The following is a 13423-nucleotide window of genomic DNA, read 5'->3' as shown; positions in this document are numbered from 1 at the left end:
TATCTAGCAAACCAGAATAATTACATCCATTCTCATCCTCCACTCACTGATCACTCCAGGAGAATTTCCTCAGGTTTAGACCCCCTGGGCTTGAAGCCAGGCTCAAAATATACTTTGGACCCGGATGGGCAGAAAACTCCAGGGAGAAGCTAAAGTTGCAGACATGGGCTGCTAGGGTGGAAATAGGAGATGCAAAACCAAAGAGACCTCCAAGGCTGATACTTTGTCCTTTCTTCAGTCCCAGGCTGACATGCAACCAAATGCCATTTCTCATAAACACCATGGTCATGAGGATCATAGAAAGATCCTGGAGGTGGAGCAGTCTCCCTGCACAGAGGCTAGACAGGCTCCACAGCTATCAAACCACGACAGGAGACCTGAGAGAACAAACTAGCTAGCTGATGCCAATTTTTGCAGTTTTCACGATTAAAAAAAAAAATAATTAGCAATACAAATTGATAACTTCTTGAGCTAGACTCCAAAGATTGATTAAAATAATAATAAATTTATAGTGTTATTACTCTACAGATGTAGTGGAACAAGAGAAAAAAAGAGCCAAAAATGGAGTTGAGGGAGAGAAGTTGGAGTTCTCTAAGACTGAGGTCTTCCTAAGCATTAAAGAAAAAAATATCAAAAAAAAAATCATAAATTGAGTTCTGGTGCAGGAAGAATATGCAGTCTTCACTAAGGATCTCTTCTAGGAGAGAAGGGTTGCTCCTGTACTTCTTCCTATGAGAAATTATTGTATTTTAATGGGTGGGGGGGTGTTTTGTTGTTCATTGGTTAGTTTTTTCAGTGTGAGGGTTGGTGCATGTGTCTTCATGATAGGACTTTTTTAGCTCCTTAAAGCATTGCTTTCATTAAGAATTGAGTTCTGCAATCTAAGGATGCTTTGCATAACCACTGGCTTAAACAGTGTTGAACCGTTAATTCAATCACATACATAAAATCCAGAGACAATGATGAGATAAAACACTATCTCCATTAAGATGTTTTGCAGTGTCTTCTACTAAGGATGTATTTTGATAAAATACGACTGTTATCTCCATGTTGTGGATATCTGGGCTGTTATTCTAAAAATAATTGAACTATTTTTCTTTGGTTCAGGAAATTTAATTTTATGAAGTGACTGGAAAGCAAAGTACAATATTCATAAGCAAGTCATGAAGACTGCAGGCTAATACTGGCACTGTCAGCTTGCACAAAAAAAAAAAGGAGTTTAAGTTTGTTGACTTAATTGCAGTTGTGTAATCAATTTATTTTGGATACTGAAGAACTGAACAAAATGGTGGTTTAATTTAATTTAAACACTAACAAAAATTAACATTTGGATTTCTAGCTAAGCAGCCAGAAATCACGTCCACTGCTCACAGTGCAGTGCTCATACTCTTGCTATATATAAGTAGCATAATGACATCCAAGCAATCCAATCAGTCAAACAGGGACACAAAATGAAAGATTATTGCAATGCTCATGCCATTTTAGCATGTCAGAAGTAAATTAGTGGTATTAACATTTCAGTTTTGAGACCCAAACTGAGTTTGGTTTCAACAACTCTAGACAGAATAAGGCTGCAGATCAAGGTTAGTCAAAGAAGAGTTTCAGCATTTTAAAAACCTGGATGCCCCATCCCTGGAAGTGTTCAAGGACAGGTTGGATGGCACTTTGAGCAACCTGGTCTAGTGGAAGGTGTCCCTGCCTATGGCAGGGCCATTGGAAATACATGATCTTTAAGGCCCCTTCCAACCCAAACCATTCTACGGCTCTATGAAAATACAGGGTGTCCAAGAGAGCTAAGACCTTGTTTTAAGAAAACAAGCAGAAGATGCTACATTGTATACTCCTAAAGTTTTTGTCTTCTGGTTTATGGGTCTCAAGATGCTTGTTTTCCCAGAGCTTGAGAAACTAGAAATGGTATTTAAAGGTGAGAACTGAGAGCAACCACCTCAAAGAGAAGTTACTCTACAGTCAGCAGAGTAGAGTGTGTCCCTGTTAGTGCATGCTGCTAGTAATGTAAACAGTTTGGCTAACAATATCTTTAATCTTCACACAATGCTTACTGAGCATGAATCTTGTAAGAGAGTTAAAGAGGCTGCCCAGAAAGGCCACGGAGCCTCCATCTTTGGAGATACTCAAAACTCAACATGAACATACAAAGCCACCTGCCCTAATTGATCTTGCTCTGAGCACAGGAGGTGGGAATAGAAGCATCCAGAGGTACTTTCCAACCTACCTGATTCTGTGATTCATCTCCCCCCTATAACTAGCAAGCTGGAACTGTGCAAGATGTTAACATGAGCAATAATACAGGTAAAAGTCAAAGGAGGTTATATTTGGTAGAATTAAGATCTGGAAGAAATATTTAACTGAAAAATTTGAGCAAGGACTAGAACAGCAAAGGTTTAACTAACTCCTGTTCTGCTGTAATCCAGACCAGTCATTCACGGTTCACCACAGGCAAATACTACTTTAAGAAAGAGGCTTGGAACTTTTAAATTAAATATAACATGTAAACAGCAAGAAAAATATTCTGAAGTGTCTTGTGCTTAGTGAATTCTTGTATCTGTTCAGGGCCCAACTCAGCTCTCATGAGGTCACAATCCATCCATAAATTTTAGTGCTATTTGGATCACAACCTAAATTAGTTGGCTGATCACCCTGTCTTTTTAGTCTCAGCATTTTGGATAGTCACAATTGTGGCCAAAACTGATTACAAAGAGTCTCTCTCAGGCCATTCCACTTTTAGTGAGGTCCCCATATTTTTTTTCAGGAGCTTAAGTGACTGCCTCAATTTGTGCAGTAAATCACTGACTTCAAAGTGCATTTACTTGCTCCCTGTTACCCAGGCTCATCCACCTAACTTGCTTTAACTGTGGTGCCTAAATTGCTATCCAAGCACCTTCTATATTCTGTGCAAAGAGAAATGAGTTGTCATTTAAAAGCTTCCAGTTCTTTGGAGTGAATTTGGGCTGATGTATGTAGATTCCCAATAGTAACAGCTGCAGACAGATCAATGCTTCTGCGGCAGAGATAGGACTCTGCTTTCTGGCTCCCACTGTTTTGGAAAGTAGACTGCTACAATTTCCACTGCCACAGTCATTCACTAAATAAAGGACACTGTATTCAGCAGTCATTATTGAAAATAAGCGTGACAGAAATTTTCCACCAGAAGTATAGATGGAAAATGCAGTTTCTGTAAAATTGCAGTAAAAAATAAAACTAAATAGATTATGGTTACCTCTGCAAAAGAGACAGAGTGGACGGCGTTTGGGAACTTCCATTCAGCGGAAAATTTGTGGTCTTTCTGGAAGCAACAAGTATGCTGACTGATCAGTAATTTCCTGGCCCCGCTGAATTTTGGTTCACAGAAAACATGGAAACAGGAGAGGAAATGAGCTCTCTCTTTGCATGCACCCAGAAGGTTAGAGTGTTAAAGAAAAGCTAATGTGGATTTATCAGAGACAGATCATGTCACTCTTTCCTCCCACGACAGGATAAAAAGCCTTTTTGTAAGACAGGAGTAGGAGATGCTCTCTATCTTCAGTTAATATACAGCTTTTTAATGCTCTTTCACAATACAGAACTAGAAAGTGCTGCTCAGTGGTTCGCTGCCAGACAGGAAGGCTGTACTGTGTGATAGTCACTTAGATCTCGACAGAGACAGTGAAATAGAGAACATACATTTGCTACACACGGTACAGACAGCATCTCAAAGGGGCTGTGAATACATGGGAGGACAGAATTAGAAGTCAAAATGATCTGAGAAATCTGGTGGAATGGCCCTAAATAAGATGCGAATGTATGAACAAAGGAAGTAGTTATCAGCTGCACAAACGCAACATGGAGAGTGGGTGGATGTGGAGAGCAGATAGGTCACGCACATATGTTGTGTCATGCTGTTGCAAAAACAGACAAACAGTGACTCTAAAATAAGCCTCACTTTGTAATCAATAAACATTTGCTTCACATGTAGATGTTAGCATTTCAGCAAGAGTACTGTCCCCAGACTGGGCACCACACTTCTCAGAACACATGGACTATTGCAGGGTGGCTGAGTAAGAGTACAGACAGTTATAAATCCCATGAGAAAAGTAATTTGGATTGTTCCCACTTAGTCCAGGATTTTTCTGTTTCTATTGTCTGCTACTGCTCAGGACCTGACCATATAACATCTTCCACATGACTCCCATTCCCATTACTCATCCTGCATCACAGTCTGGTCAGATGAGATTTTCCATATTGTAACACAGGAAATTTTGTTCTACAGAAATCCCAGTTCCTTTAACAACCACATAGCACTGTTCTCACAGGGAAATGCAGCAGCAAATTATAAACGGAACAACCAGTATCAGAACTAGAACTGAGGCCCAGGGTTTGGATCACCTCACTAAAATCATGGCTAATTTCCTTCATGCCTACACCCTTTATTTTCACGTACAGCCAAAGCAAAGGCGGGGCTGTGACCTTCAAGGTATTCTCTCTGTCCCAGATGACTCGATTTGTTACAGAAGGACAGGGAGGCACAGCTGTGGTTCAGTGACATTACAGCTTATACTATAAACTGACAGGGAGAAAAAATTTCAGATCACAGGAAAAAGGAAAAGCTAGAGGGCCATACTTACAAAGACACAGCGAAAAAAACCATTGGCAAGACAAGAGTTGCTGCTAATTGAACAACTTGTATCTGACTGTCCTAGAGATTCCAAATGCACTTATGGATAACTCTAGCACCAAAAAGAGCTCCAAAAGAAATACAGAAGCATCTTTTTGTGTTAATTAATATCAGCCAAGCATGTAAAAATGAAAAGCAACAAGCAGCATGGAAATTCACAGGGGCCCATGCTTGTTTGTTGTACTTCAAAAGTATGTCAAAAACTTAAAAGAGATTAATCAAATAGCCTTGATATTTTCCTGCTGTGTGATCCTGAAGGTACCCATGTTTTCAGCTTGGGTAAAACTGTACCTCAAGAGCAAACAAGTAAGAGTATTGTTTCAGGGATGTCAGCTCCTCAGGCTGAGGAAATGTTATGGAAATGTCTGGAGAATATAATTTTATCTCTGTGACCAAATAGCATAAACTATCATCATTTCAATACTACTGCCTGTAGGAAGCTAAGGTCACCCTGCACGGCCTCAGAAAGTGTTTTTTATTTACAGTTTTCAGTAAAACATGACGTTATTTGGCCACGGGCAAGATCTTCACAGCAGCGCGTGCCTGCTCCCCCCTCAGATCCCAGCAGCAGGGCTGTGCTCCAGGCCCAGCAGGGGGATGCGGTGAGGAAAACCTCCACCAGCTGCCCCAGAGACACCTCCAGCTACTTGCTTCCCCTGCAGCCCAGCCAGGGCCACCACCCTGGCTTTGTGTGCGTGCCCCAGCTCCCTTCCCGCTGCTGGGGACAGGCAGAGCCCGCACGGCAGCCCGGAGCTGGGAGGGAGCCATGCTCCCTTCTCCTGCCCCGCCGTCCCCTCCCTTACACAAGAAAAGGTAACTCTGAGGCCACGGCAATTTCTGTATGAATACATGTCATACAAGATATCTGCTGGCTCACAAGCACTTTCTTTGTTGGCTTCAGATGCTGCTGCCTGATGAGGAAAGCAGAAGCACTTTAGCCTTGAGGAAGGACAGCACTTAGAGAGGCATCCCCATCGCCCAGCTCTCCCTGACGCACGCTCGGGCCAGGGGTCCAAGGCAGGCCCTGTCTCCTGCAGCTCGCCATGGGGGCCAAAGGAAAGGGTTTCAGCCTTCATCATGAAACAGCACACTTCATACATAGTTTTCATCACTACTCTTCTGGTCAACTACACAAAATTAATTCATTACCGATTATCTATTCTAAAGACAAACGAGGGATGAATAATGAAATGAAGAACGTAACACTGGCAAATTTTATAAACAAATCTCTTTCTCGTGGTGTTTTGCAGGGTAATGCACAGCCACATGAAGTTTTTATGGCTACAGGTTGAATATTTGCTTCATAGATCATGCAAGAAAGGGTGAGACCACAAGGCTTTTTGCCCCTTTCTCCCCAGCTCTCTTCTCCTTTAACTGAAGTATGGCTGCTGCAGCATGTGTAGTAGCTATGTGAGCAAAGAGTCTCCTTCCCTTTTATCCATCTGTCAGAGCCATCCTGTAACTCTCCAAGAGCAAGAAATTAATCAGAGACCAGTCTGCATCTGGACAAGTGAAGGATGGTTTGAAAGACTATAAAACAGAAAAACTAAAGTATAAAATCTACAGGTATCCAGAGAAACCCAGTCATAACCTGCTGGGAGCACACAGATTCACTGGAATGAGATCGTGCTGTCATTTTCCATCAGTCCTCTCAACTGATTGCAGCACTTGATACATGCAAGCAAGGTTCTCAGGCGATGGCAGATGAACACAACTAATTTCTCCCATCATTTGAAATTCATTAGGATTAGAGTGCTGCACGCACCAGAAGCATCAAATTAAGCACCCATCACAGGATCAGTCCCTGTCATCCCCTGGGTTTTTGCAAATTAAGTATTTTACTGAAAGAACTTTTAATTTGTTTTCTTGATTAGCAATGATTTAATTACACCTACTTTTAAAACACAAGATGATAAAAAGTTCTCTTTTTTATGTAGCTAACAAAGCAATATTTTACTACTCCATGTGACAATTACAAAAATATGATGCAGAAATCAAAATTCAAATTAAAACTAGTGTCTCACTTGGTTGTTATTAATCCTGTTAATAATACTTGCATAAACAAAGATTAGTAGAAACAGTAGGAAAGTACAGTTCACAAACAGTCAGGAATAGCAGGCAAGTGGAAAAATGAAGCAGTACCAATTTTCAAATTATTTTATTCATCTGTCCTTTATATAAAGACATTCTCTAAATTAAGGCCCCCAGCCTGCCAAGCACTACTTGCATTGCTAGATCAAAGCATTCAGAAGCACAACATGAGCTTAACAAACTTCTATGACAATTCAAATTGTTGTGCAAAGACAGATGTTCTACAACACCCTGGCAGTAAAAGTACCACCAAGCATGGAACAAACAGGCTCTGTATGTTTTCCTGTTCACTTAACTATCATAATCTTTAACATAAAATATAATGTTCTGGCTTAGGTTTGCAGGATTTATTTACAGAGCAAGGCGATTAACACTGAGGGAATAAATCTGGGGAATACATCTTCTAATTCAGCATGCCTCAGAAAGATAGCAAACCTTGAAGTGTTGCCATGTACAAGAAAATCTACAGAATGATAAACAGAGGAAGCAGAAAAAAACACTCCACTGTGTATGGTTTATGTAAATTAAATCTGAAGTCTGTATATGGAAAGTGAGAACAAATTGTAACATATATTGGATTCTATTCACTTGGAATATAAAGCTGGAATTAGAACAGCAGCTGTTCTCAGATATGTTTGAATGACAGAAAATTGCTACAGTACAATTTTTCTCTGCTACGAAGTATGTATTAGTAATTTAGCTCAAAACGGTTTTAGTATTTCTAGGTCTCCCAAATCTGCTTTTTTTCCCAGACCAGTTTATCTTCTGCTATTCCATGTGCTGTACACACAGCATCTTTTATACAGTATGCCAAAAAAAAAAAGCTGAAATACTGCTCATAAAAACTAGTAAAAGAAAACCTTTTAAAACTGTGATTCTTCCCCCAGATGTTATTACTAATTAACACCACACACACACACACAAGTGGAAAAGGAGAGAAGACAGATGCAAAATATGCAAAATGCTAGACTTAAAGCATTTCCAAAAGGAGATTGCCCCAGAGGCAGTCTCTCTGTGCAAGGAGTACACAAATACTACGTAGAACTATGTGTTATTTGCCCACTCATGTCCCATTCTATGGGAGCCACTCTGGAGCAAAGTGTGCCCCCTTATTCACAGCTGGATACAATCTCCAAAGTAGCTGGTATGCTGATAGACTCACAGCACTATTTGGGAATTCCTTTTTGAACCATTATGACACTGTGGAGCAGCTGCAGCTCCAGCTCACCACGGTGCTTCAGTCCATAGTCCCAGGAGACCACTGAAACAAGGGAGCCAGTTAACACCCTTTATCTTTTAATGAGTTAGAAGTTTAAGAGAAGTTATGATTTCATACAAAAAGTCACCCTCGTGGCTTGTCCACAAGCCATATACACTACCCTAATTACTTCAAGTAATTAAATACAGTTGTGTAATTCTGAGCCAATTATTTATTTTTTTCCTCAAGTGGGAAATCAAAATGTAAACGCAGAATGTGCAGATGCACATATCCAAGTATGTGCATTTACTTATGTATATGCTTATGCTTCATAAACCTTCTGCTAAGGTTTAATTCTCAATGGGTCATAAACATCCAAAGAAGATTAAACTCAGAAGATTTTTCACAGAGTAAACATTTTAAACCTCAGAGCAGGACTTCATTTTGTGCTGTTACACAAGCAGTTTAAAGCAATTAAATACCTTCTGGGACTACCAAACAATGTCCCAGGACTTGTCATGTAGTGATTGATTTCTCCATTTTCCCAACCAGATCACAGATAATCATTTCAGCCAAGGATTGCATATTCTTATCATCTACCACAGTGACATTTTTTTTTTCTAGTCTGAGCATTAGATACAAATTTGTTCCAACCTGAAATCAGTATTCAAGAGAAACACTCCACAGCAAATCAACATTCACAAACCAAACACCTCTCTTGGTAACAATCAGGCAACATTTCTGCCACAGGATCTTCTCAAAGGAGCGAGGACAGCTTTAGTTCTGCTTTAGAGCAGACCGAAAACTTCAGGTAACACACACACACCCTGTTGCTCCAGTCTCACCTTTCTCCCAGCCAGGGCTGTCTCCCTCAGGTAGCTCTAGCAGAGGAAATTTTCACCTTCATGGATGAATCCTGAACTTCTGTGACAGGATTTTAAAACCAGCACAAACAGCTGTTAGCAATCCTGTGATGAGCCTGCAATGAATTCCAGCCTCAATCCAATTCTACAATCATTACCTCTGAAGCCATAGGAGCACTTGTAGAGGGGCAAGATGTCTATAAATATCAGTAAAAGCTGCATGACTGAGTCACCAGTTTAAGCTTGTTTCATTCCAAAAGTACTTTCAGGAAGTCTGTCCATGTGCTGTCCTGGTGGAAAAAACCTCAGAAGCAAAAATAACAGAAGAAAAAGGTTCTTGTTTTGACTGCAAAAGAATGGCTAAATTTATTCCCAGCACAGAATCACGCTGGAAAGTAATACAAGAAAGTAATTGCAGTGGAAAATAGATATCTTGACTCTTAGAAGTTTGAATACAAAAAAAAACCAAACTCAGATAAGAATCTTGGTTTAACTAAGAAAGTCACTGCTAACTTCCCACACAGCTGTAAATCCGGACCTCGCACATGCAATGAAAAGCAAAAAGCTCATATATCAGCTGGCAAAAAAACTCAACAAAACAAACGACCAAACGCTATCCCAAATGAATAAGAAAATGGTATCATCTTTACAAGCCCTCCATTTTACACTTCTGAAAATAAAGTCTTTTTTCCGTTAGTTTTCTTGATTCCAAATTACTATTTTCCCCACTTTTCTCATAAGTATTATCTCTGGGCCTATGTGCAGCCAAGCAAATTCAGCAAGAGTAAAAAAAAAAACCAAAACAAATATTCATTCCTCTGAAACACACACAGGTGAAGACATGCCTTCAGGAAGGGTGCAAATATTTCTGAACTTCTCACTTCTCTAGTGCTTACACACCTTGGTGCCAGTCTCAGGTAGCTTTCCAGACCTTCATCTGTCATGACATGAACTACACTGTAATACAGAGCCAGCTCTAAGCTTCTTGCTTGCAGTCAGTGTTGCCAAGTGCAACTCTGTATGAAGGACAGCACAACAAATGCCCCAGGCACCAAACAGAATGGAAATGGAGTTTTCAGAAGCCAGGGAAGACAGCCAGTGGGGAGCAAGGAAGCGGTGAAAGAAGCAGTGTGGCGAGCCGATGCCAACACAGAGGCTACCAGCTGTCAGGATGCTTCTGCGACTTCCCCCCCTCCCCAAATTTGTAGGGGTTTTTAAATGACATTTCCCACATGCATGAAGAAGCCCTTCTGTCCTTTTTTCTTGCCAGTCTAGAGGTTATCCCACCCCAGTAATCTCTGTCCACTTTGAGGCCAAAACAGTCCTTGAGGACTGTCATGTGGGACAACGATGCTACATTGGGGGTTGCAGCTTGAGGCAGCAGAGGTGCTAGAGCAACATGCACATGAGACAACACAGGCCATTGAGAAATCAACATTAGGGTCCCCTCCACTCCTTTCCCATGGAATACTGGACACTGCTCACAGTCTGTACACACCCAGGTACCAACATACTCATTCCTGCTCTGAGATCTTTCCAGACAAAGGGTTCCCCATGCCCAGTGGGTCCTTGCTGGCATCTGCAGAGCCACACAAAGGACCTCAGCTCAGGACATGGAAAGAGCTCCTCTGTGCACAGACATAAGCAAGTGCAAAAAGTGTGCAATGGATGGAAGGAACAAATGTGACACCATGCTGAGATGCTCTGCAGATCCATGTGAGGACCCCTCAGAGGCATTTAAATCAGTTCTTCCCATCAGCCCGAGGACACGCAACATAAAGATTCCTAATGGCCTAATTTAAGTGCAGGCAGACTTACAGCTTTCTCACCCAACAAAACCAATTTTGTTCTTCTATCCACTTTGATCTGTTGCCTGCAACAACTATCCCCAGCTGCCTGTGGTTATGAGCCACTCCTGTTGCATGACACAGTTTAACTGTAGTAGTTATCAGCAGTGATGTTCTGGAGGTATAAATAGGCTAACATGTGGAAACCTCATGGAGGCTGTGACCATCAGGAGTGAGTAAGACAGCTGTATGTACACCCCCACACAGCCTCATGCTTAAATTTGTGTTTTAATATCCAATACTGATTTTCATGTGAGACCTACAGCGTGACGTGGTACAACCATTATTCTACCAGAGACAGATAACCAATAACACATCTTCTCATGACTCTCACATGCCATAGGGTGCTACTGCAGCAGTGGATGCAGGATATAGGTACACCAGATGGTGTCCCAGAGAAGGGGTAGCTAATGGCCAGCCAGCTGCAGCTGCATCAGTAATGTCCTGAGGTAGGCTGCCACCTTGTTGTAGTTTAGTGAGATGACAGTGAGCAGCCTTTACTCCTTCCTCTTTATGTACAGCCAGCTTATCTGGCACCCAGGCAAGTGCTGCTGTGGCGATGAAGGGTGATGAGGGCGCTCGTGAAGCCTGGGAGTCCTGCAGGTCATGCCAGCTCTATTCAGATGCATTGAAAAAAAAAAAAAAATCCTCTTCAAACTTTTTTGCAAATTCAGCCAAATTACACTGGAAGAAAGACTACAAACAGGATCAGAATCTCACCCACAGCCTGCATTTCATCATACTCATAATATTAAAAAAAAATAATGAAGTCTAAATGCACACATTGAAAAAAAATTGCAAATATTTTAGAAGCTAAAGCTCCAGGGTTGCAGGAGTGGAGGCTTCGTGGACTGTGTTGCTCTGGGTAAATTCAGTATGATAAGCTGGTACGTAATGCAGATGTGAAAATAAGCCTACAGAATGCAAAGGAATGAGAAATTCCATTATTTGGGTGAACTGTGGCCTGTTCAAACATCTGCCTCTTCAGGACATCCTCTGCAGAGTTCTTTGTTGCTTGCACACAACCAAGTTTAATGGGTTGTTAAAGCCATATTTAAGAACTGTATTTTTACCGACATAACCCAGGATAAAAGTGATTTGAAAGCATACAGTCACATAGCTTTATCTCCACTGACACAGAAACATTTCCTTAACTGGCACTGCTCTGCATCATGGTCAGTCTTTCACAAGGGTCCTCTCCAAGTTACAGGTTGGGCTTTTCTTACTATTTCCTGAGGTGCTTATAGAGCTTATACCAAGAATCTGGACTAATTACCATCAGAATGCCAAAGCTAGAGGGTAAGTTTAATTAGTTGAAGAACATGAAATTGAATCAAACAACCTTGTTTGTGTGCCTCACCGTAGGATTTCAGATGTTTTATAAGAAAATGGGAGAAAAGATAGTACGACATCAGGAAATGTCTCTTAACACTAATGGCTTCAAAGCTCTATTTTCTGGAAACCAGAACAATACAATTCATAAATAAGGTGTTTGAAAAAGGCTACAGATGAACTCATTTTTTACATTAGTTGATATAAAATACAGAATTGGAGAATTTGTTTAAGTAGACAATATGATCTGTTCAGACCTTTCTCAACATATTTTCTGGCTGTCAGCAAGAAACAAATGCTACCTTATGTCATACAGCCTATCACTGTGAGAGATGATGGCAGTGTTCATCACATCCTTCCTTCCTTTCATCTTAATTAGACTTGAAGAGCAAAAATTTGTGGCTCACAACACCCAGGAGATATGTAAACTACAAGGGAAACATAGCTAAGGTCTTGCCTGCGTGTGCTGCACATCAGATAGGTCAACACTACGATGTTTCTACTACAGCATGTTCGACTGTACTGAGCAGAAGCTATTAATGAACTCTCACACCTGTGCACACATAGTGGTAATGACACAGAACTGTAGTAACTGGGAACATTTTGATACAACATTTTTCTAAAGGAAATGTTATTACCTGATTTCTGCAGAAAGGAGAAAAGGAGCCTGCTCAGAACTCTCAGACCTGTATTTAAAGCACTGATGTGAGACCAAAGCAGGCTTTAAAAACCCCACTTAGCTTCACCTTTGAAGATGAAGCACCATTTTGGCTGCTCATTTGAAATTAGTTTTAATTGACTCAGATGTCACTTGCACAACAGAAACAGCAGCTCCTGAGCAAAGTGCCCACCAGAAGGAACTCAACATGAAGACCTGAAAATAAACAGGGATGCAGCTAACACACTTAACTCAAGGACAGTGCCCACCTTAACTTTCTTGGATGGCCTCTGCTTAAGGATTTAAACCAAAGGCTCTTCAGACACACTGTGATTCTCAAAAAATCCAGACTTCACCTATCACAGAATGCCCTAAAATGTGTCTGCTGTCTCTGTGCTAGCTTTTGCTGTTAGAGTGAGTTAATAAAAACAATTATAACTCCCACAGCATTTGATGGCATTGGTAATTGAAAAACTGATTCACATTATTTTTCCCCCAGAAGATTATTTGGCTCTATTACAAAGTGAAAACAAGCATTTTCTAAATTCTTAGCAAAACAAAATAAAATCTAAGTACTGTCAGTTTTCACAAAATAAATAGTGATTGTTTAAAACTATTAATTTTACTTAAAATAATAATTTAAAAATTGATTTTATAGAAAAGCAATGATACCTTGGATTTTCAGAACAAAAAATCTGACTAATGTCTCATACATAAGGGATGTGATAGTGCCACAAAATCTGCTTTTTCTCTTCAGAAAAA

At 40.6% G+C, this 13423-nt stretch overlaps 1 protein-coding gene across 1 annotated transcript in view; it reads right to left on the bottom strand.

The window, feature by feature from the left end:
- The window catches only part of TMCC3 (transmembrane and coiled-coil domain family 3), a 110080-nt gene extending 101118 nt beyond the window's left edge, over positions 1-8962 (bottom strand). The window contains exon 1 of the mRNA XM_051611953.1: positions 8807-8962. The gene's annotated coding sequence lies outside the window, so the exon portion shown is untranslated. The remainder of the gene's footprint in view (positions 1-8806) is intronic.
- Between the last annotated feature and the right edge of the window lie 4461 nt (positions 8963-13423).

This window comes from Apus apus, chromosome 1 (assembly GCF_020740795.1).
Source record: "Apus apus isolate bApuApu2 chromosome 1, bApuApu2.pri.cur, whole genome shotgun sequence".
NCBI classification, from domain to species: domain Eukaryota; kingdom Metazoa; phylum Chordata; class Aves; order Apodiformes; family Apodidae; genus Apus; species Apus apus.
The sequence above is the reverse complement of the archived record's forward strand: the minus strand, read 5'-3'. Positions and strand labels throughout refer to the sequence as shown.